This window comes from Protopterus annectens, chromosome 6.part0 (assembly GCF_019279795.1).
Source record: "Protopterus annectens isolate FY-2018-M chromosome 6.part0, PAN1.0, whole genome shotgun sequence".
In the NCBI taxonomy this organism is placed as follows: domain Eukaryota; kingdom Metazoa; phylum Chordata; order Ceratodontiformes; family Protopteridae; genus Protopterus; species Protopterus annectens.
The window spans coordinates 325,713,630-325,734,679 of NC_056737.1; the positions used below are offsets into that span (position 1 = coordinate 325,713,630).

Genomic DNA, 21,050 nt, shown 5'->3' on the forward strand with positions numbered 1-21,050 from the left:
GCTCTAAGTGTACAAATTAACTTGATAAATGTAAAAGAAAACTCAGACACAAATGCACAGTTCTAGTGCCACAATGTTTAAATTAGATAACTGCAGTTGCCTTGCTTCTGTTAAGTGTTTTAATCCAAACCAGTCTTGTTTTGTTAGATACCAGTTTTATCATTACTGTGATTAGTTTAGACAAATAAGAAACATAGTTGGAAGACACACATATAAACATTTTTCTTTACAGAATTCACTTCAGTTATTTGACCAGTGATTTTGTCTCTGTAGAATAGTGAAAATGGTAAATAGTACAAATGTGCTACGTTACAGCAAATACATCTTATTATTACATATAACTTTTATGAAATGCAAATGTAATATGGTTTACATTAGAAAATGAAACAACTTCAAATCACGCTTTTTTATCATTTTGCAAACAAACGTAGTTTGACTCTAAATACTAAACATGCTGACTGCTTCTGTAGCACATTTTTACTATTTTTTTTTATTGTAGGAAAATACAATTTATGTTTGTATGTATGTATGTATATATATATATATATATATATATATATATATATATATATATATGTGTGTGTGTGTGTGTGTGTGTGTGTGTGTGTATCCATCCTCAAAACCTTTTCCCATTTTGCACAAGGGTTTGGGGTGTCACTTCAACACTGACAATTATCTTGAGCCAATGTTTACACCACTGGATGGCTAGCCCTGCCGCAGTAGTTGATTCATACCACCCACTCACACACACACTCTCACCTATGGACAATTTAGTGTGTCCAATCCACCTACTGCATGTCTTTGGAATGTGGGAGGAAGCCCACATGACCACAGGGAGGACATGCAGACTCTGCACCAAAGGCAGCCCAGCCATGAATCGAACCGGAGAACCTTTTGCTGGGAGGAGACAATGCTAACCACTGCACCACCGCAGCCACCATGTGTGTGTGTGTGTGTGTGTGTGTGTGTGTGTGTGTGTGTGTGTGTGTGTGTGTGTGTGTGTATATATATATATATATATATATATATATATATATATATATATATACTCAAACTCAGATGTTAGATGCCGTTCTTTAGAAAAATTACTTTAGCACAGCTTCCTTTGTGCATAACTGCCAAAATATGCATTACTGATCTTGAAAACCCTGCTCTTTCCATCTCTAGCCACAATTATTATTCTTTTTTTATTTGCATTATCAAATGCTGAATTTATATCTACAAACAACAAATAAAGTATATGAGTTCTTGTCATCACATATTTTTGTGTGAACCTTGGCTCTACATGATTGACACTGTTGAAGTGACACCCCAACCCCATGTGTAAAAATGGGAAAAGGGACTGTGGATGGATGGATGGATGTTCGGAAGGATGTTGCAAAATATAGCATGTATCCATCTGCATTTTAATGGACTGGTATTCAAACAGAACTACGTGCAAGGGGTGTGACCCCAGTTGGTCTTTCAGTTCTTGCAATATTAATGATAAAAACATTTTATAAGAATTATCAATAATGGTTATAGGCTTGAACATTCTGAGACCTTCAATACAACCTTTTTGTGAATGGGAACAATTATCCCTCCTTTCTAAGAATGAGCAAAGTTTTTAAAACACAATTGATATTGTAATGGTAATTCTAGTCCATAACTTTGGATTAACCAAGTATACTTTACTGCTGACACTGTCTGGACAGCAACATTGCCTTTTTTTAAATTACCAATGCATTCTTTCCATTTTTAGAGCTATTTTGGATACTATACATCTCCAATCTGAGTATTGAATGATATAGAGAGAATATGCTCTTGGTATTTATAAGGCTCATAGAGCATTTTAAAACAAACAAAAAAAATCTCTCAAATTTCCTTCATCTAATTACCTACCTTCTTAAGAAAATGTATTGATTCAATTATGTATCTCAGCTCAGAATTTGTTTGCATCACCAGTTGTTACTATTGGCACACTAATACTTCCTTGGTGTTATTAATTTCCAATAACTGGCTCTACCAGCTCCAATATTCCAATGTGCTTCACTTGTTTTGTTTGTTATGCAGTCTTTAATTTTTTTATATCGTATATTTCCTTCTCTATATAGTCGCCACCAAACCAACCTTTTTCTCTGTCTCAATGCAATGATTTTGTTCTGTTTTTCACATCAAATATTTATTTATTATTTTTACCAGTTTTTAATCAAATTACTATCATTTTTTATCTTTTGCCCTTAAGCAAAAAATACACAAGCGCATTAAGTTATTTTCTTCATTTACTCTACACCTCTGCGACATTTCTTCTTTCAACGGAATATGTGTAATGCCAAAAAGATTTTGGGTACAGTTACATTCAGCCTGGACACATATATCAAATCCTGTGATACTATTATAAAATGTAAGACGGATACCTTTTGTCTCTTTTTTTTTAATTTCCTTCACATCCATTCAGAATGGTTAAATCCTAACAAGCTATCAAAACCAACAATTATATCAATTGTTTATTAATATTCTCACTCTCAGATTCTGTTTTGGTGGGTCTCTTTTTTTCACTCTGAAATAACGACTTGTAGTTAATAATCTCACTACTTTGTAATACTGAAGTTTCCAGAGAGAATCAATCATTATTCTGCAGTTTGTACTACCTCTGTATATATTTTTTAAATCTGATCAAAACCTTTCATTGCTTTGTTAGCTTTTTCTTTCTTTTTTTTTTTTTACTTTGCTTTGTTGCATGTGGAGTTATAGAGATTATATTCTTGAATTATTTTGCCTTCTACCCTTATTTTTCTCACTAATATATTTGGCTCTGTTTTCACTAGTCTGAGTGTTAGTCCAGTGCTAACTTTCTCTACAGTAAGTAAGCCACTTTTCAGATGTCCATAATATCTATTGTTTATTAAAGTAAATATGGAAAATATAATAACATTTTGGATTACAATTTCTTTTGTTTCTTCCCACCAGATTTTCTGTAAATTAAATCTATCATACTCATACAGACATTCCATTAAGTCATTCTGTCTCCTAACTTCATTCCAAATCCTGTTATATTTTAAGTTAATATTTGAATATTTTATATGCAAACCTTATTGCATGGGAAAATAATAGTCAGAATAAATTACTTCTTTAGCATGCTGAATGAAGAAAATTACTCTCATTCTACCCAATGAATATTCATCTCATCCAATTTGTTTGTTGCTCATTTTATATCAACATATAAAGCCTACATATATCATACATTTATTTGTGTGAAGCTACTCGCTCTGTTTACCTAATGAATTTCTTTATACTTAAGCCATCTCCCTCTCACATTACTATGTAGCATCTGTAGGGCTTTTTTAAAGCAATGGAGTGTTCATAAGTAAATGAGGAAAGTTAAACAGGGACAGTACTATTACTGCACCGTGTGGGAAATATTTCTTGTACATGCAGCATTAATATTACACTCAGATATGAGTTAAATGACATCATGGCTCAGCACTACTATAGTGTGACACCCAACCTTAACAACATTTAGACAGATGCTTAACAATTGTTAAGCACCCACTATGTGCTGCTAAGATCCCTTCTGACACTAGCCACTAAGAGCTGACAGTACCAGCCAGTAAATAACAGCAGCAGAGCATGAATTGGGTTCATTTCAACTCAATTTCTGTCTGCTGTCTATAACATTGCACTCACTAAAAAGGTATTTGGGAACCAGCTGTTTTCTTACACTGGGAATATGTAAAGATGTTAAGTGGTTCCCAACGGCATTACTGGCTTTCAAAGCCAGCATGACACTTCCTATTTTTTTTCTGCAACTGGCAGTAAATGAAGCAGACAAATTTCCATGTACTACAACAAATTATGATCAGATCTCTTTTTAAACACCTTTATTGAATTATCACTTGTGACATAGGCAAATTTACATTTATATAAAAATAATCAAACATATATTGCTATATATCATATAAACTAAGCACCATTACACAAAATGCCTTTATTAAACCATCACTTATGACATAGGCAATCATACATTTATATATAAATGAAAACAAGCCACATCAACACAATCCTAGTTGCAAGTATTTTACATCATAAACCATACTGAAACACACCGAATTGCAAATATTATACACCACTTATAATCTACCCAATCACTTTCAGTCAAACATTACATAGCTCATTTAAGCCATGCCTTCTTTTAAAGCTCATTCCACCCCTGTATGTATTGTTCTCACAGTTCCCATTTTTTCCTGTGTAATTTGTTCCTATCCTTTTCTAAAGAACTCAGTTCCAGTTGTTTTATCTCTGTTACTATATTCACTACTTCTGGTATAGTTGGTTTAGATTTTGATTTCCATTTTCTAGTAATTGCTTTTTTGGCAGCCACCATAATTAGACACAGCAAAGCCTTACCATGTCTATGCAGTTCCGATTTTGTATCCTAGCTCAGAAAAATCACCTCCCTTGTCACACCTGTTAGAGATTATGAATATAAGGCTGAAATTAATTCTGTTGTGAATATGCTGAAAGATAAAGCATAGAATAAAAAGTTTGCTTGAATATATGTATAGAGTTTAGCAATGTAAAATGTGCATTCATACTATATGTATAACAGGCTTCTCTTCACAGCATCAAGAAAAGCCTAACAAAGCAATATTGGAAAGCAAGTATCACATGCTTTTCTCATGTTTGCAGAACAAATATCTAAACTCAGCAATATGTGATGTGTTTTCAATAGGAATAGCTTGTACAGATGTTTCCTTTCAGATTTCTGTTAATGGCATCCTCACATCAGCAAAAGTGCTTACAAGTAAATCACAAAAGGACAAGAGAAAAGTCTAAAAACAGACATTATGTGACTTCCCACAGAAGGCCAAAAAAGATACCAAGAGGAAATAACAAAATCTGTGTGTGTGACTAGCACTCTATATAACAACTGTAAGTAATTCAGTTATGTGAGAGAGGGACAGAGAGAGGTATTTTGTAGAAGTCATCATTCATATCTGTAATGAAGGAAAACTGTAAATATATGCTACAATCTGACAGAAAGAGTATGTGTCGTTTGTTATAAAATAAGTTATCTGTAACTGTGCTTATAGCTGCAAAATATATTTCTTTATCAGTGTGCAATTTGAAAGGCTTGGTGCTTTAAACAGACTACAGATGGAGTCATGCAAAGCTCTGTGTCTCTGATTCAGCAGTAAACAGCACAGCAAGACTGTGTGTCTTAAGAAGACTTCGGAGCCATCACAGTAAGAATCACAGTAACAGCACCTGGTTTAGAATCATAAAATTACATTTTTCAACCCTAACAAACGTTCCTAGCCTGTATCCAAAAACAGGGGGAGTGAGGGGGTAATGCCTTGTATAAGGTCACTCCTGTAAAAGCACAGTAACTAACATTTATGTGAAGTACTTCAGATTTCTACAGTTTTCTGCAGTTTGCAGCAATAATATTGTTTATTAGACATCTAAATCCAGAGTGAGACTGCAGTGTAGGAAGGTGAGCAGTGTCATAAATTCTCCAAAAAAGGTACAATACAAAGTTGTAAGACTAAAACTGCCAGTTTTGCTGTACCAACTTCACAAGTGACTACAGAGTCTTTTCAACCATCTACAGTAAAGCAGCTTGGCCATCTGCCTCTCTGTTGACTGGTAAGAAAATGTTTCTGTGTTACATGCAGTATGAATGCCATAGATGTAATAATAATAATAATAATAATAATAATAACAGAATGAAATGTATATACAGCATATTAGCAAATGTAAAACCTTATTAGGGCATGTTAATAGTAAGGCATTATGCAAATGGATTGCAAGTTAATAGTAAGGCATTTTGCAAATGAATTACAATATTTGACTGGTATCTGAAACAAAATCATGTGTGGTATAAAAAATGCTTATTGTGTGTACAATGTCATAAAAATACAGTGCATGCCACTATTCAAAGGTTAGACTGTACAGACAAACATTTTAATGGTAAAGAACCAAGAAAAGTTAATATGCTGACATTATATTCAAATGTTAGACAGTTATGTTCTGTCACCAGATGTAAAAGGTTTATTTCAGAGTTGCAACAACAGACAAATCAGTTACTGATAAGACCTGTAGTACATCTTGTTACAAAACAATGTAATAAACTTCTAAAAGACAGACACAATGAGTTCAGGAAGCTTAAACAAGTTATACATACATCTTTTCAAAAGTGCATAGGAGTTTTAGATTCAGCAGAACAGGTTACTGAAAAATATCAGAAAGACCATGCAACATTACAGGAAACTCTTGAACAGCAGTTGCAGGATAAAGAAAATAAATTAGCTAAACTAACAGAGATTGACTTCCTCCATATAACAGCTGAGCTTAAAAATAACAGGAAACTACAGCTGATTTGTACAAAAGAAATATATTTTATAATATGTTTATGTTTTGAAAATGGTTAAGCATACATGCTAAGATCTGATGTATGGACAAATCATTCTTAAATGTTTCACTTTCATTCAGTTAAAGCAAGACATTTATCAGTAGTACAGTAAAATAGACCATATAACTGCTATTCTAATAGCACAGTCAAAAGGTACACAACAGTTGTAGTGTATAAGAATCAAATGAAAATATTTAATAACAGTAAAGACTTAAAGTCACAAGACTGGCATGCATGTATTTTCTTTTTATCTGAAGTACAATGCACAAGAATAAAAAGGAGACGACAGCAAATATAAATAATGTAAATATAAACATGTGTTAGTTAAGCTAATATCTATTTTGTTTTTTACATTTTTTTTTATAATTGTAGAGTAACACCACACCAAATAGTTAAAGTTCTGAATTTTAAAAAGAAATAAAATCACAAATGGTATTAGTCAAACAGTTTTTGTAAAATGAATGGTAGGGCAGTTAAATAAATAAATAAAAAATACTGATATCAAAAGTTAAAAAATATGTAAGCTAATTGTAAAATAATGTTTATTTCGCATAGTTATGTAAATCACAAATATAATACTAAGTGTTTTATAACTGCGTTTTACTAACAGATAATTAAAGGAAAAATGCTAAAAGGGTTAACTAAAATGCAAGTGTATCAGACCTTCCTAGACTGGATGTTTAGTTACAGGAAATGTTAAAAAGATAAGATAAACAACAAGACTGATTGCCAGACAAGTAGCTTAAGTTTTAGTAAAGCATTATTGTTATTAAAACATAATTGTTAAAATATTTACAGGCAACCCTGTTTGGCAATTGTAATAAAATGTCACAATTGTGCATAGATGTCACTGATAATCTGTTTGCAAGTATATGTTAAAAAAAACCTCAGTTGCATCAAGTACAGCCATCAAATGGGCTATAATATACATACAGTTCAAATCAATTATGCAGAAAGGTATAAATACCTACTAGTGGTAATAAACAGCAAAAGCCTTATAAAAAATGATCAAATCAGACAAAGGTCCATAGTTTGTTAACCTAATAAAGCAAATAAACAATACTGCAATGTTGCAGGGGGAGGGACACTTTCTCAGTTTTACACTGACTGTAAAAGCAGTACTGCACAAGGGTGTGAAATAGAGCTAGAGGAAGAAATAATATTTCATTCCTTCTTGACAATACTCTTTTAGGGGGGAGGAAAAAACAGGTATTAGTGCATAAGAAACACTGGTAAACAGATTAAATCTGAAAGTCCAAGATATTTTATGCTAGTTATTATTGTATTGTTTAGCATTAAATTGTATTTATAACCTGTTAAACTGTAAAGCTATACACAAGATGATTTAAAATTGCTTTATTACAGCTATACAAGAGAGAGTAAGGATATGTAAAAAATTGAACAAGAATGGTCACTATTTTTAATATGCTTTTGACAAGACAATGTTTGTATGCAAAAAGCATAGTTGCCTCTGGTGGCAATTCCACTAGATACTTCTAAAGAGACATAAGAATTTTCCAAGATTTTGCTTGATGTTAATGTTACTACATTTGTAAGATTGGACTAAGTGTACTTTACAGTCTTTGTATGTACAAATACAAAAGAATTTAGTACAAATGAAATTAATGGCTAGCAATGAATATGTATGAAAAACCATGTTTAAAAAAAATGGGTCCAGGGTACCTACTAGATTAAAATGCATGAATAACAAACAGTCTATATAAATACATACTGTACAGGATACATTATAATAAGTTCAAAAGTAATTTGTCAAGTTGTAAAATTATCACTGGTTTTAAGTTGGAGTCTCATTACTGGTTTTTGGACCATCATTTTATCTGTACTAGTATTGGTTACCCCAGCTAGAGAAAAAATATATTAAAATATTGTATCCATACAGTTAATGGACTAATATGTAAATAGCATTATATTTTCAGCAGTGTATAAATGCTTGAGGTACCACATAGTTATTGTGTCTTATATAATAAAAGCAAACAGTAAATGGAACAGTTCTAAGTCATAAATTAAATTCTGTGATTGCAAAAGAATAAATTAAATATTTTCACAGAATGGACTGCAAAAGAAAAAGTTGTTAAATACATTCAGTTTTGGTAGTAACTAAAGGTTTTGTTTCTTAATATCAAAAAATACATATCAGTATAAAGTGTTTTGAGTATGTTTAAAAAAAGAGAATTGTTGAAGATTATGAATATAAGGCTGAAATTAATTCTGTTGTAAATATGCTGAAAAATAAAGCATAGAATAAAAAGTTTGCTTTAATATATGTATAGAGTTTAGCAATGTAAAATGTGCATTCATACTATATGTATAACATGCTTCTCTTCCCAGCATCAAGAAAAGCCTAACAAAGCAATATTGGAAAGCAAGTATCACATGCTTTTCTCATGTTTGCAGAACAAATATCTAAACTCAGCAATACGTGATGTGTTTTCAATAGGAATAAGTTGTACAGATATTTCCTTTCAGATTTCTGTTAATGGCATCCTCACATCAGCAAAAGTGCTTACAAGTAAATCACAAAAGGACAAGAGAAAAGTCTAAAAACAGACATTATGTGACTTCCCACAGAAGGCCAAAAAAAGATACCAAGAGGAAATAACAAAATATGTGTGCGTGACTAGCACTCTATATAACAACTGTCAGTAATTCAGTTATGTGAGAGAGGGACAGAGAGAGGTATTTTGTAGAAGTCATCATTCATATCTGTAATGAAGGAAAACTTTGTAAATATATGCTACAATCTGACAGAAAGAGTACATGTCGTTTGTTATAAAATAGGTTATCTGTAACTGTGCTTATAACTGCAAAATATATTTCTTTATCAGTGTGCAATTTGAAAGGCTTGGTGCTTTAAACAGACTACAGATGGAGTCATGCAAAGCTCTGTGTCTCTGATTCAGCAGTAAACAGCACAGCAAGACTGTGTGTCTTAAGAAGACTTTGGATCCAGCACAACATAGAAGCAGAGTGCACAAATTAAAATACATTTTTCAACACCAATCTGCCCACCGAGCATTTCCGACAGTGCATCCCACAGGGAATCCTAAAAATCCACCAACTCACCTCACTCCCAGAAAATATGTTCCCAATTACCTCTTTCTTCCCCATCACACCTCCAACATTGGCTGTCTACCTGAGGAAAACTTATCTGGAGTCTGCTTGGGGTATAAAAGTATTTATGTAAACGTTTACATGCAAAAATCCTAAATTTTCTAGATTTTGTTGCATATCTGGGAGACATACATATATCCTCCCATTGTTTCTTTGTGAATTGCTTATCTAATCTCTGTTCCTAATCCTTTCTAACTTACTCTGATTGATTCTTACAGTTATCATGCAATATTGTATATGCTCTACTAATTATACCCTTTTTAATGTCAGCTTCTGTTCTAGATTCCACTAAAAGCTCTACCAGTGCTGGTCTTTCATTTAGGAGCCATCTATTTCTTTCTCTTTGCATATACTCTGATATCAGTGCTTGATAGGGAAGGCAATCTCTAAACTGCAGTCCAAATAAATTCTTGGTGTCTTCCCATTCTATCATATTTCCCTCTCTGGCAGAATCTCCTTTCTCCATTCCCATGTTGGCTTAATTCTTAGGATGCTGTCTGCTACTTTATAGATACAATATTCTGTATGATTATTGTTATTCTCCTTAAAGGCCTGCATTCAAAATCCCAGTCCTCTTTGTTTCTTGAGCTTCCTTGCCCTGTTTTATCATCATACTTTTCCACTTTGAATTATAGTTTTCTGCTTGTGCTATGTATAGGAACCTTAACTGTGTATCTCTGAAATACCTCATCAATTCGGGTAATTCCAATCCGCCCTGTTCTGCTTGAAAAATCAGCTTATCCCAATTGACTCTTGCCATCTTCCCTTCTAAGATAAATTCCTTCAGCTCTTTATTAATTGCTATCTACAACTTCTCTGGTTGATAAAAATATGCCTGACCTGTGTACAAGACTAAAGGAACTAAAATATTTTAACTGCATGTATCTTACTATCCATATCCATATAACAAAGCTTCCATTTTCTCAAGTTTTGTATTATTTTTTTCAGTCTCTTCCCACATATCCTTAGCTGCCACACCAGAATCATATTTAATCCATACTCCTAAATATTTCATTTTATCATGTCAACATAAATGTGGATATTGCTGAACGAATTCATGTGTGGGTACATAATTTACCGCTATTGCCTTTATTTTAACTTCATTAATCTTGTATCCAGAAAAGATATGAAACGGTCTCAAAACATTCCACAGTACTGTAATGTCTCTTTCTAGTTTTGTCAGGTATAAGATAATATCATCTGCAATCAGAGCCAGCTTTTCTTGACTACCATACCAATTATATGCTTGAATTTCTGAGTCCCTTATTTTCTTTGCCAGTGGTTCTAAATATAATGCAAATAACAAATGGGAAAGAGGACATCCCTGCCTGGTTCCTCTGCTTAAGCAGAAATTATCAGTGAGGACCCACCCACTTTAATTTTCACCTCTGATCTCTCATATATCCTCCTACTCAACCTTATAATATTTTCAGGAAATGCAAATGCTTCCACTGCCCTGCTCATAAAGTCCCAGCTTACTCTGTCAAATGCTTTCTCTGTATCAATACCTACCAATAACAATGGTATTTTCTTACATTCCGCTTCCCTATGGATTATAAATGTACTGTTAGTGTTGTCAAATGTTTGCCTCCCCTTCACAGAACCACATTGATCCATATATATCAGTTTTGTCATTACATTTGCCATTCTTTTAGCCATTATAGATATGAACACTTTATACTCGTGGTTTATTTTTGAAATGGGCCTGCATGAAGCTGGATATGATGGATTTTTACCCTCTTTAGGTGTTACAGCTACCATTGCTTTCTTCCAGGATGTTGGTATGTCTTCCCCTCTTAAAATACTGTTAAACAAAACCTTCCAGATCTTTATCAGTTTTTTCCCTCCCAACCTCCAAACTTCCACAGGAATACCATCTATTCATTTGGACTTTCCTGTAGATTGGTTATACCTCACAATTTTTATCTCATCTCCTCCTATCCTAACCGTTAGTAATTGAGCCTCATCTAACTCTAACCTTGGCATGTTTAATTCTTCCATAAACATTTTCATTTGTATCTTTTCTCGATTTCCATATTTCTCTGTTTTATATAGACTTTCATAGAATTTCCAAAATATTTCTAATGCCGCTACAGGATCTCTTGTTACCTTCCTTATTATAGGCTCCCTAAGCTTGGTGACAGCCCTTTCTACTTTATGTTGTCTGAGTTGTTGTGCTAAAAGTTTTTGTGCTCTAGTATCAGTATCAAAAAACAGTTGCTCTGCACTCGTGCATATTATTTATGCAATTCCTTATTTTCTACTTAAAGTTCTGCAGTTGATCCTCCTCTTGTTCTGTGAGATTTCCCTATTCTGCAATACTTTAACATTTGTCATTCCCTCTAGATAATTCTTGTTACATCTTAGCCGTAGCTCACTTTCTTTTATTTCCACCATATTTTTAAATTCCATGTTAATTTTATCCCACTCCTTAGCTATAGTTTCAGAATAATTTTCTGTCTTGTTGAATAGCTCCTGAATAATCCCCACTATCCATTCCTTAAATTCCTCTCTTTTCAACAGATAGGTGGGAAAGCACCAGTGTTTCCTTTTTATTTCATTACCCTGTGTTTTTATTTTAGCTATTATTGGTGCGTGATCTGAAATAGTTATTTGGTGCATATCAAGACCTTATGTTAAATGGACATGTTCCTGTGAAATGTAAATTCTGTCTAACCTAGCCCAGTTTTATGTTTTGGGAAATAATATGTAAATTCTCTCCAAACTCCTGTTACAGAATTCGCATCTTCCATGCCAAATATTTGCATACATTTCTTCAAAAATATACCCTCCTTTTTTATGCTTTCCCTTCTGGACCCCCCATACCCATCTTCACTGCTGCAAATCAAATTCCAGTCCCTACCTATAAATAATATTTCTTGCTGAAAACTGATTATTTCTCCCAGAATTTTCTTAAGCTCCATTATAGCAGTTTTAAGTGGAATACAAATGCATGCCAGTGTAATCCTCCTCCCTTGCCAGTATTCCCTTAGCACTACAAATCTGCCATTATTATCTTTTTTATCCTCTTCTACCACCATTGGAGCTTCTCTTGCAATTAATATAAGTACTCCTCTTTTCCTTTGTTCCAGGTATTCCACTGAATAACCATCCTGAAAACCTTTCTTTATCAAACTCACATGTTCAGTTCTTTCCAAGTGTGTCTCCTGCAACATAACTATTTGCACTCTACATTTCTTAATATAGTTCACTACTCTTTCTTTTCTATATTTATCTATGAGCCCATTGACATTTAAAGACACTGCAGAAAGTATCATTGCATCAAAAAGGTAGTATTCCCACCTTTTGTATATAACACATTTTTTGTTAAATGTCTAGTTCCAGCTTTTGTGTTACATGCATGCACTATTTGGCAGGTTATACAGTTGTTTCTTGTCATATCCAGTTGAGCCTATGTCACATCTTACAAAACTTTTTGTTTTATTGAATGCCCTTAAACAAAATCAAACAAAACAAAAAGCAATACCCCCTAAAACCTATTAACTTAATACTAACACACAAAACTATGTACCTTTTCAAATATTGAAGTTTTACCCTCCTAATATGAACAAATTTCCCAAACTGACAGCCACACTCACAGAGTTGAGTTAACCTAAAAGAAAGGCTATCCATGCTAAGATGCATGGTGCAGCCTCTACTTCTATTAAGTGCTAACTGGTTTTATATTATCTTTATAGTTCTCCCAGCTGGAAAAAACCCTGAGTGGTTTCAGAGAACATTATCTCCTAGCCAGTTTCTCTTTTCTTTTTTCCCCCCAGCCAATATCTCTCCACCAGACTGTAACCAATTTCTCTTTATCAGGGTGTCTCCATGGAGACATGAGAACCAGACAGCCAATTTCTCATTATCAGACTGTCTCCATGGAGACATTAGAACCAAACAGTCAATTTCACCTTATCAGATTGTTTCTTTGGAGACATGAGGGCCAGATACAGAATTGCTACTAAGCATACATTCATTTGCAGGAAAAAAGCCTCATAATATTCAATATTTTTTCTTTAACTTGCTTTTTCTTACAACATGTTACTAAATGAATCTAAGGTCCTTAATTCAGTCATTCCTCCATGCAAGAATGAGAAAAAGCACATTATTTTTTCTTTTCTTATGCTCTTTAAACAAGGATTTTTTTAACATTGCTGTGCCTACATTTCTTAAAACCGAACAAGAAATAGAGAGAGAAAAAAAAGAATAGAAGCACCTGTTTACAATCCCCATTACACTTAAAAATAACATGAAAAAACTTTACAGCATGCAAAGAAAACCATACACCACAAAAATAGTACTATTAAGAAATTTTTTTTCTTTACTTACAGTTAACTTTCTCTTTGGAATACCAGTCCAGTTGCTTATTTGTGCTTTCACAAAATTAATGCAGTCTGTTCCTTCTGGCATCTCTGGTATAGCTGAAAATCTCAGGTTTTCTCAACGTACTCTGTCCTCTAAGTCTATTATTTTTTTAAACATCTCTTTCTGAGAAGTCTCATATTCAGCGACCCTTTTCTTCATTTCACCCTCTGATTTTTGCAGCTTTATCCAGTCATCTGAATGTCTGATCAAAACTTCTTCCATTTTTTCCAGCCTTTTGTTGTTTGTGTTGATATACTCCATCAGTGTTTCTTTTACTTTAACCGGGTCAGTGTGCATTTGTCTTATGTCTTCCTGTAGGTTAATGGAAGTCATGTGTGGAGGTTCCACTGCTTTTTGCTGAACAGCTGCATAACTTTCCCCAGTCAGTGTTTCTTCCTCACATTTTGTAGCTGATTTTTTCTAGGTCCTCTGTATTTCTTTTTTCCTGGCATCCAGCCAGTACACTTACAAGCCAGTTCCTGAAATTTACCCATAAACATAAATATCTACTGGTCTTCTCTGCTGGGTTTATATTTTCACACTGGGAGAGCTACAATTAAGCTGTTACTCAATATGCAGCCATCTTGGAAGTCCCTAATATTATGTGTTCTTGACATGAATGCTAAGATTCACTTCTTGAGCTTCACTCTCAAAGGCAATTTCTTGGCATTCGTGTCTCAGACACATAATAAGCAGGTTAAGATCAGAGATCTGATCATAATCCTCTATGTTCGTTTCTGTATACTTCTCTTCTCTATGATTGGTTGGTCTCTGTTTAACCTCCCAGTCATACAGCTTGAAAGTTACCATTACAGCAAAGTTGTCGTCAAGTGTGTGGGCAGTCTGAGAGATAGCAGTGATTACTCTGTAGGAGAGGATAAGCTGCTATTATTTCTAGGTAACAAACATAATTATTATTATCGGCTGAAGTCAAAACTTTTTTCATTGGTTTCTTTGAATTCTTAGCTCAGCTATATTGCTCAATGCTGCACTTTGCACAGTGCCTCACAAGCCTGTATTTGATAGATGAAGGCACTTCGATTGAAGTTTTACTCTTAGGAAGCCTAGATAATGCCATACCCATAAACAGCCTGCACTAAGGCATTACCCCTTGCTTCAGGACCAAGTTAAATTACTTGTTCCTACATCACTTAGAACCCTACCAATATTTATTTATTATATTACAAACAATTTTGTACTAACATTTATTATAATTGTACTTATAAGAATTTATTAAAGGAAATAAGCATTAGAGCAAGAAAATACTGTACACATAAATCTTTCTACCTACCAGTATTTACTTATTATACTGCAGGGCAGTAGTTCGCTCATCTAGTGCTTGCTAAAAACTACTAAAGTGCTTTTTTGCTGACATTTCAGTATTTAGAAAAAGCATACTACAGGTGCAGAAAGTCTTGATTATGCCCCCTAGCACTTTATGCCCGGGGCAGTTGTTTCCATCACCCCACGCTTGCTATGCTACTTTTATACTGCAAAGTTTTTTATACTAAATTATAACTGTATTCATAAGAATGTATTAAAGGAAATCATTATGAGTACAGTTATATTATATATATATTGTAATTATTAAAGGAAAGAATCATTCATACAAGTCAAATACTGTACAGATAAGTCTTGTATCACATACTTCTGCACTCTTGGACTAATTGGAAGTTCATTCAGCTTGTTTTCACTTAGCTGACAGCCTCACAGCCCTTGGCATACTCAGGAAGTATAACAACTGCTTTGATGCTAACAGAGAATGAACTATTAGTCACCTCATCACAAACTATCTGTGAGAGATGCAAATATTTAGCCAAGACAGAGGTATCACTCTCACATATGAACACAGACTGTGAGTGCCACATACCTTCACAGCACCCCACACAAATACCTGGAAAATTATCATACATTGAGGCTATAAAAAGTATTTGTCTACACCACCAAGGGCAAACAAATCTAGGGCTCAGTAGAAATCAAACACCACAACATATACTATTACATCTATAGCAGAGAGTCTCTAGGAAAAAAGCCATCCCAAAAATAGTACATATAAAACCTTTACTAATAAAAATACAGTGGTAATTGATGACTGCATAGTGAGACTCACAAGACTCTACTCTCATAAGCCTGGGCAAAAATAAGAAAATGTTAAGTTGTCTTTCAGGTGTCAAGATCTCTAGCATTTCATGGGCCATTAAGACTCTTAAGCCAAACAAGTATGGCTATGACATGGTGATGGCCCATGTGTATGTAAATGACCTGACACACAAAATCCTGAGACATATGCAGAGAGACATTTATTAGTTATGCGCTCTCCATGCAAGTCACAAGTTTAGGAAAGACTCTGATTTTGAGCATAATTCTTCCTTCTCCAAGAATGATGCCAAGCTATAAAAAAGATGATTGGTTTCAACAAATTGGCTGAATAAATGGTGTAATTTAAGGAGTATCCAATATGTGTCAGCTTGGAAAAGTTGCTGCACAGCCCTACTTGCTTCACCAAGGATGGCTTGCACCTTTCATTTCGAAAGTTCTGTATACTAGTAAAAGCCCTTACTGTCCCCATACTACTTTTTAGGCAGAGTCTGGCTAATGGATCTCCCAAGCTGAAAAAACAAAACAAATTAAACACCGGATAATATCAAAGTGGTGCTGTCCAGCATTAGTATTGTAAATAACAAATTGTCTGACCTTGAATCCCTCCTGCATTTGGAATACATTCATGTGTATATTATTGCAGAAAAAAGTTGTGTACTCACCATAATATTCCATCTGTGTAGTCTATCTTCATTTATCCTTGACAGATGGGTTCAGTTCTGATATCAGAACCAACTCGGCTGTTACTACAGCTCGTGCCAGCCAAAAACTCTCGAGCTTCACCTCTATCCAGAATCCCTCTCTCTCAATTACCTCAGACTGAGTCTGCAAAAGGCATAGGAACAAATATACTGTGTATGTATTTAGATATGTACAAATATCTATATGTGTATATAAATATATATATATATATATATATATATATATATATAGGTTACATTCACAATTTAGAAATACCAAAATCTCGAGTTTCAAAATCTCGAGTTCAGAATCTCAAGATCTTGGAATCTCTAAATTTTGAACCCCCCCCCCCAAAAACACCACCCAACACATGACAAACATGTGTATGCAGGGGGGCAAGCCTCCCTGCACACCCCAAGTGAGGGGCTGCGCCCTCGACACCCCCGCAACTTAATATACCAACTCCGAGATTGCACTACAGCAAGGACAAAGGAAATCTCCCAGTCTGCGCTGTATGCTAATCTCCATTCAGGATTTTGAAGTTTTAAAACATCGAACATATGATCTTCGATCATATGAGATTCAAAGTTATAAGCTTCGAAATTCTGGAATGGGACCATATATATATATATATATATATATATATATATATATATATATATATATATATATATATATATATATATATATATATGTGTGTGTGTGTGTGTGTGTGTGTATATATAGATATATATATATATATATATATATATATATATATATATATATATATATGTATATATATGTGTGTGTGTGTGTGTGTGTTGTTGTTGTTTGTCTTTTGGCTTTTCCCGGTTAGGGGTCGACACAGCGGAACTCCGGTCCGCTAATGATTGGCAGTTGTTTTTTTATGGTGTCGAGTTGCCAGCCCGACGCCCAACCTTCAACGAAGGCACGCCCATTCAACGCATGTCTTTCGAATGCCCACTCGACCGCGGGGAGGACATGCAGACTCCACACAGAAGGCACTCCCAACCCAAGCCGAGAATCGAACGGGAGAACCTCTTGCTGTGAAACAACAACGCTATATATATATATATATATATATATATATATATATATATATATATATATACAGGAAGTAAGCCAGATGGAAGCCTTATCCACTGTGTCTGAATAACATAACAGTTCAAATGTATGTGATCCGCTCCACCAAAAAGTCTTTGAGGTTAGGGGATGTGGGGGAGTCAAGGATAAATGAAGATAGACAACATAGATGGAACATTATGGTGAGTATATAACTTATTTTATCTGGTGTTGTCAATCTTCATTTTATCCTTGACAGATGGGACAGGGTCCCCAGCTACCTAAAAACTTGGGTAGGCTCACAGAAGGATGTTCCTGAGCACCATCGAGCCAAAGGATGCTCTTCACTTAGAGACCAAGTCCAGTTTGTAATGAGCAATAAAGGTATGGGGAGCAGCCCAAGTAGCTGCTGCACGTATATCATTCATTGAAGCTCTAGACTGGAAGACCACTGAAGTGGCTATAGATCTTGTAGAATGGGCTTTGGCAGGTTTAGCCAATATTAATTTATTTTTATCATAAATGAATGAAATGCAGTCTTTCAGTCACTTAGAGAGGGTAATCTTGCTGAGTGCCTTGCCTAACTTTACATTGGAAATAGAAACAAACAGTTGACTTGATTTTCTTATATTTTTCGTTCTGTAAAGATAGAAATGCAATTGTCTATGGACATCTAGTAAATGTAGGGTGTATTCTCCTTTGTTAGAATGATTTGGGAAGTAGACCAGTAAATTAATAGTCTGGTTAATATTAGCCTCTGATACTACCTTGGGCAGGAAGGAGGGGTTCATTCGTAAAAATACCCTATCCTTATGGAAAACTAGGTAAGGAGGTTCAGATGAAGGCCTGGATTTCTGAAATTCTTCTGGCTAAGTAATGGCTACCAAAAAGAGTGTCTTCCAAGATAAAAACTTCAGATCGCATTCCACAGAGGGTTCAAAGGGGGACTATATTACTACATATAGTACTAAGTTCAGGTCCCAAAAAGGAGTCGGATCTTTGAACAGGGGTTTTAACAAAAGTGTGTCTCTTAGGAATGATTTACAAAGCCTGTGAGAGGCTAAAGAATGTTCTTCTAAACCATTGTGAAAATTAGAAATTGCAGCCAATTGTATTTTGATGGTGGATGGAGAAGCTCCAGCATTGAACAGAGATCCTAAGAAATCTAAAACATGCTCTTTTGAAGCACAAAAAGGATCAATTCGCTTTTCATGGGCCCAGATTGTAAAGCTCTTCCACTTACTTAAATATAGTTTTCTAGTAGAAGGTTATGCGCCAACAAAAGGATGTGGCATACTGGACAGGGAATATTAGGACCCCTGACAGGAACCATGCAGTCAGCATGAGGTTCAAAATGTTTGGGTGACCAAGACCGTCTGGACAGGACAGAAGATCGGGCACTGGGTCCAGAATCCAAGGTTGTCGAATCAAGTAAGGCCAAAGAAAGGGGAACCAAATCTAATGAGGCCAAAAGGGAGCAATGAGGATTACTGTGCTCTTCAACCAGAGTGCTTTCTGTAAAAATTTGGGAATTGGAGGTATCGGGGGAAAGGCATACAGGAGACTGGAGGGCCAGTCTTAGAGGACAGAATCTCTGGCTGACTTTCCCAGAGGAGGAATCAGGGCGAAGTAATTGCTGCACTTGTTGTTTAGGGGAGACACAAACAGGTTGCAGCAAGGTTGACCCCAATGACGGAATATAATTTTTGCCACTTCTAGAGTGAGAGACTACCTGTGAGGCTAAAGGATGCATCTGCTTAGCTTGTCTGCAATCACATTGGAACTCCCTGGAATGTGCATTGCTATTACAAAGTGGTTGGACGAGGTCACCCACTGCCACACTCTGAGGGCTTGTCAACAAAGGAGGTAAAACTTGCTTCCTCCCTGCTTGTTGATGTACTAAGCCACTGACATAGTCCCCAGGAAGAGATGTCTGAAAGGCCTGCAATGCAAGAAGCACTGCTGTTATCTCCTGGACATTGATGTACAAGTTGGCTTCTAATTGGGACCAAGTGCCTTGGACCATCTTGCCCAAATAATGCACCCCCACCCCATCTGGAAGGCATCCGTGGTCACTATGGACATGGGCACTGGAAAAACAAATGGACGACCATGAAGAATTTGTTCAGAATATATTCACCAAAGAAGATCCATGGTTGGTGATAAGGACTTGGTCTGACAGCAGGTGATGAAGGATAGACTACTGGGAAGCTAGTAGCCATTGCAGAATTCTCATATGTAACTTGGCTAATGGTACTAGAGTTATGGACGCTGCCATGGATCCTAGAGATTGCAAGACTAATCATGCCAGAACCGTCTTTCTGTGAATTAATCTTTGAACCTGATCCACAATTCTCTGTTGTCATTCTGGAGGAAGAGATGCTATCACTGTTTGAGTATTCAGTATGCCCCTATGAATTCTAAATTTTGTGTTGGGGTTAAATGTGACTTCTCTAGTCTGACTGTTGATTGGTGTAGCTCTCTTGATAAGGGCTGTGGTTTATTGTTTTGTATTAAGGTTTGAGAAAGTGGTTTTCCTCAAAAGTGCTCACCTTTTTGTTATTAAAATTCTTGTTTTATTTTTAGTTTAGTTTAGTTTGTTTTTATTACTCTACTTTTTGCTGCTCATTGCTGTGGTGGTCAAACCCTTCTTTTTTGGATTATACACTGCTGTGGATTTATTCGACCTTTTCCTGCAGGTGTTCCTGTCTCTCTTTTGTGTTCAGTAATGCCTCTATGAATTCTAAATTTTGTGTTGGGGTTAAATGTGACTTTTCTAGATTGACCATAATCCCCATATGGGCACAGATGTTGAGAGTGTAGTCTTTGGCTACTATTAACTGATGCTTGGTCGAAGCGGTTATGAGCCAGTGGTCCAAGTACGGAAACACTCGGAATCCTTGCAGTCTCAAGTGAGCTGCTACTACTGCCATGCATTTGGTGAACACCCTGGGGGTTGTGGTGGGTCCAAAGGGCAGTACTCTGAATTTGCAGTAACTGGCTCCCAGCCAGAAGCAGAGGAACTTTCTGGAGCAGTTGTCCATTTTTATATGGTAATACGCATCCTGAAGGTCTATTGAGCACATCCAGTCATCCTTTTTCAGAAAGGGGAGAATAGACTGTACCATGACCATCCAGAACTTTGTTTGCTGAACAGATTTGTTCATTACACTGAGATCCAAAACTGGCCTTCAGTCCCATGTCTTTTTTGGCACTAAAAAGAATCTTGAGTAGGTTCTGCATACTTCTTGGTCTGACAGAACTTGTTGGATGACTTGTTTGCCCAGCATTTTCTGGATTTCTTGCACTG

General features: G+C 35.3%; 1 protein-coding gene across 1 annotated transcript in view; it reads right to left on the bottom strand.

The window, feature by feature from the left end:
- Nucleotides 1-21,050, bottom strand: part of HEATR4 (HEAT repeat containing 4) — a 390,162-nt gene that overhangs the window by 280,929 nt on the left and 88,183 nt on the right. The gene's annotated exons all lie outside the window — the stretch shown is intronic.